The sequence below is a fragment of the Solanum lycopersicum genome, chromosome 3 (assembly GCF_036512215.1).
Source record: "Solanum lycopersicum chromosome 3, SLM_r2.1".
NCBI lineage: Eukaryota > Viridiplantae > Streptophyta > Magnoliopsida > Solanales > Solanaceae > Solanum > Solanum lycopersicum.
In genome coordinates this window covers 19,237,340-19,242,824 of record NC_090802.1, presented here as the reverse complement: position 1 = coordinate 19,242,824, position 5,485 = coordinate 19,237,340, and positions in this window count along the sequence as shown.

Sequence of the window (5,485 nt, the reverse complement as noted above, 5' to 3'; positions counted from 1 at the left end):
TTTTGTAAGGGGAAGAGACAACTTTCTTTTGAAAGTATACTCTGAACAATAAGAGGACCGGAGGGAAGGTTTAATCCCCCCTCCTTGTATTTAGTTTGCCTATTAACGTTAAGGCCTAGGGGCGCTCCTCAGCCCCTTACCCCCACCCCAAAGGGTAGTTGAAATTTTAAAAAGCTCAAAATATCAAAACCCAAAAAATTTTTAAAAAATCATAGATATAAACAAAAAATCTTAAACCTCAAAACCTAAAACCTACAAAAAAACGTAAACCCTAATGCTAACCCTAACCCTATCCTTAACCCTAAACCCTAAAACCAAAATCCAAATACAAAAACCCTAAAATTAAAAATGAAACCATAGATATTACAACTAAATCCTTAACAAAAACCCAAAAACCTACAAATCAACCAAAATCCTAACCTTCACCTTAACCCTAACCTACAATAAACCCTAAACCCAAGCACAAAATAAAAAAAATCCAAACATTAAACACTAAACCATTGATATTAAACCACAAATCCTAAAACCTGAACCCAAAATCCTAAAAAAACCAAAAACCCTAACCCTAACCCTAACCTAAACCCTAAACTTGAGACCCTAAATCAAAAATACCAAAACCCAAACATTAAATGCTAAACCATATATTTTAAACCTTAAATGGTAAACCTTGAAACGTAAAACCTAAAAAAACATACACTCTAACCCTAACTCTAAACCATTTACCATAAACCCCAAACCCATAATAACAAAACACAAACATTAAACACTAAACCATAGATTTTATACCAAAAATCCTAAACCAAAAACCTAAAATCTAAAAAGAAACTAAACCCTAACCCTATCTTCAACAAGAACCCAAATCCTATCCCTATACACTAAAATCCAAATCCTAAAATACCAAAACTCTATTAAACACTAAACCTGTTATGCCTCGTATTTTTTTTATACGTAGTGCGCATTGTGATCTAGAAGACGTAAAGAAATATTATGCAAGGATGTTATTTCCAAATGTGATATTAAGTATGATTTGGCTAATGTAAGTGCCATTAACTTTAAGTGAGGGATTAATTAGTGGCTAATTTGGATTGATTTAATCCAATGGGCCCCACCACTCATAATTGGTGGCTGATTAGGATTAATTTAATCCAGTGGGCCCTACCACTCAAGGCAAAAATTAAAAAGGGATCAGATTGTGGGCTAGCCTTAGTGGACAGGTGTAGAGGGGGGCTACCTCCACTTCATACTATTAAATGAGGTGGAGAAATCCACTCCATGATAAATAAAGTGGTGAAATGCATTGCTGCATATCATCTTCTTCTTCACCACTTGTCTAAGGCAGCCATGAAAATGGAGAAACCAACCCTGCAACTCATGGCCAGCAGCTTCAAATAATTTGGTTAGTAATCTCCTTGTTTGGTGTGTTTATTCTTTAGAATACCCTTGTTAATTATCAATTAATTTTAAGAAGGGGGCGTGAACAGTAGCTTAGGAAGTTTGTTTTAGTTATTGAATGTGCTAAGTATGAATGGAAACCATAATCGGATTATTAGTCGTGTCGTGTTGGTGCTTGGGCTGTTTTGATTAAAGCAAACTGCAGGAAAATTCTGTTTTGGCATTATGTATATGTTGAATGTGATTATGAGTATATACTCCAAAGGATGAATACGATAAGGTAGATGAGTTGCGAATTATAAAATGAGTTATCGCTCGGTGTGTCATTGCTTCGCTGCTATGGTTGCCGAGACGGAACTCTTTTGGGGAGGGGGCTTTTTAATATGATTCTTTGGGTTATATGTGTTATTGGTATTGCTGTGGATAATTTGGATTGTTGTCGGATCGGGACGAAGTAAGGAAAATAGGGGTGGTGCTGCCGAATTTTTGTTAGATTATTAGCTAGCTTACAAGAAAGTAAAGCACGATGTTTATCTAATTGCGGCACGATTGTTGCTTTGTTATAGATTAATAGCTTGAATAGTAAATATTGGACGTGCGGCTCGATTATATGGTATGTAACGCTATCCCTTCTTTCTTTACTTGGCATGACTTTTAAAAATAAGCGAATAACGGACAGATTTGATACTTATCTCTAGAGCGTCTAGGTGACGTATATTATTGCTTCCATAATTATTCCTCTATATATCGGCTATGTCTAAGGCTATGATGATCTCTAATATCTATGGTAATGCTTCTTAGAGTCATTGAGATTTTACATTTCCATATCGTATTAAAGGTTCATAATCTTGATAAAACATTAATCTTTGGTAATACTCCTTGCTTGTTCACGTTGATTGTTCTATTGAGTTATAAGAAATGATTTTAATTGCATATGGTTGCTCATAATATTCTGCTCGTGGATAGAGTCATTTATCATTTCACCGAGTCCCGGTCCGGGTAATGTTTGTGCGGAGTTTCTTGCATATGTCACCGAGCTCCTCACTAGAGGGCCGGGTATGTATATTATATATATGATTGGTGATGAGGATGGTTATGATGATGATAATGACGGAGATTACGTGATTATTATTTTGTCGAGCCCTTTACTAGGGAAGCTGGGCACCTTAAATGTTAAATATATGCATGATTTTCACTTAAAAGGGTATATGTGTAGCGATATTTTGTTTCGACTTGCCATATTGGTATCCTATCATCTTTACCTTATGCTTTACATACTCAGTACATTGTCCGTTCTGAACCCCCTTTCTTCGGGGGGCTTCATTTCATGCCCGCAGGTGTAGACGCACAGTTCGGTGATCCTCCCGCCTAGGATATCTACTCTGCTGATTGGGAGAGCTCCACTGTTCCGGAGCCCAGTCGTTTTTGTACATAACTTTTGTGTAGTCTTTTGCTCGTCTATGGGTATGGCGAGGCCCTGTCCCATCGAGTTTCACTTATGTACTCTTAGAGGTCTGTGGACATTATGTGGGTTGTATATATATGTTTTGGATAATGTAATGGTCTGGACATGGTTTGTTTGGGATGTCCGCTTGTACAGGGGCAGCTTTGTCGGTTGCGTACATCAGTGTGTAATGTGTAGTGGCAGCCTTGTCGGCTCGCGTATGCTGTTATGGTTGAATGGTTATGACTCCTTATGAGACAGGTCCTCTTATATATATATGACGTTGGGGTTGGCTTGATTTGATTAAATTCCATATTGTCTTAGTTTCAGTTGGTTATACTTAGCAGGTTTGTATGTGGTTGTCCAAAACAGGCACTAGTCACGGCCCATGGGGTTGGGTCGTGACAAAGAGTGGTATCAGAGCGGTTCTTCCTCGGAAGTGTCTACAGACCGTGTCTAGTAGAGTCTTGTTTATCGATGTGTTGTGCACCACATCTATAAAAAGGAAGCTACAGGACATTTAGGATGTCATTCTTTTTTCTTATTCTAGATCGTGCGATAGAGCTATATTAACAGGATAATCCCTCTCTAACAAATCCATGTGTTTTCAGCTATACCTCCAAAGAAAGCGACAGGCGCCCAGAAGGGAAAATCGGTAGTAGAAGGTACTAGTCTGACCCAGAGAGTTACTAGGGCCCGTGCCCAGTCTATGCCTGGTATTATGCTCCAGTCGGAGAGCTCTGCTACACCCCCACCGCCAAAAGAGCTTAGAGCAGCAGCAGCTCCAGTTCGGGGGATACCACCAACCCCCGAGGCCCCAACATCTGAACTTCCAGCTCCTCAGTTAGGGACGGAGGATAGGGCCATGAGAGATGTGGTTCAATTGCTGACTAGATTAGTGGCAGATCAGGCTCGCAGGCATGGACTAGGAGTTTATCATGCGGAAAGATCTGATAGCTTAAGGGCTCGGGACTTCTTAAGTTTTAATCCTCCAGAGTTTTTTGGGTCAAGGCCCCAGGATGATCTGCAAGAGTTTATTCATCAGATGCAGCGTACATTGAGGAGAATCAAGGTTTCGGAGACCGAGTCTATTGAGTTGGCTACGTATCGTTTGCGGGATGTAGCTATTAATTGGTATGAGTCTTGGGAGTTATCTAGGGGTGAGGGTGCTCCTCCACTGGTATGGGATGAATTTGTGGAGGCTTTCCAGGGCCACTTCCTTCCTCCAGATATGAAGCGAGCTAGAGTCGATAGATTCTTGTGTTTGAAGCAAAATGGCAGGAGCGTTCGAGAGTATAGCCTCGAGTTTGATTCATTGGCTAGGCATGCGCCTACTATTGTTGCTGATATGGCAGACAGGGTACATCGTTATGTGATGGGATTGGATCGTTATCCGATTGATGGTTGTATGGTAGTGACTCTTCAGCCAGGTATGGACATTGCTCGGGTGCAGGCATATGCACAGGGGGTAGAGGATCGGCACCGGGGATGTAAGCCAGATAGAGATTATTATAGAGCCCAACATAAGAGGCTAGATCAGCAGGTTATCCTGACGAGTTTCAAAGCGGGCTGTCTCAGCAGCATGTTAGATTTTCTTCCTAGCTAGCACAGAGTGCACCCTCACATTTCATGGGTAGGGGGTTCGATCATATGGGGTATTCGGAAGCTGGTAAGAGCTCTAGGGCGTCAGGGTCACAGATGGGAAGGGGTTTGAGCTAGTCGAGACCACCTTTGGCTCGGTGTTCTCGTTATGGTAAGTCCCATCCTGGGGATTGTCGTTGGGCTACAAGTGCGTGTTTTTCTTGCGGTCGTCAGGGCCATACTATGAGGGAGTGTCATTTTAGAGGTAGTGCAGGTGGTATGGCATAGCCTACAGGGTCCGTTGCTGGTTCATCTTCTTCTGTGGCTATGCGTCCTATCGGGCAGGGTATTCAGGCGCCAGCAGGCCGTGGTAGAGGACGTGATGGAGCTTCCAGTTCTAGTGGTCCCTCAAACCGTATATATGCTTTGACTAATAGGCAAGATCAGGAGGCGTCACCTAATATGATCACAGATATATTATCACTATTCTGCCGAAGTGTGTATGCATTGATAGACCCAGGTTCCACCTTATCATATATATCTCCCTTTGTTGCTAGTAGAATCGGAATAGAGTCTGAGTTGATAGAACTAATTGAGGTAGCTACACCTGTAGGAGATTTTGTCATATCTACGCGAGTATATAGGAATTGTTCAGTAGTTATATATAGTCGTCGTACCGTAGCAGATCTAATAGAGTTAAATATGATTGAGTGTGATATTATCATGGGTATGGATTGGTTGGATGCTTGTTATGCTAATGGTAATTGCAGAGGAAAGATAGTTCGATTTCAATTTCCAAGGGACCGATTATAGAGTGGAAGGGAAGTACAGTATCACCGAAAGGTAAGTTCATTTCATACCTCAAGGCTGGGAAGATGGTTAGAAAAGGCTATATTTACAATCTCATTCGGGTGCATGACATAAACGCAGAGGCATTGACTCTTCAATCAGTCCCTGTAGTTAATGAATTTCCCGATGTATTCCCCGAGAAACTTCCAGGCCTTCCTCCAGAACGGGAGATAGAGTTTACTATAGATGTACTGCCAGATACCCAGCCTATATCTATAC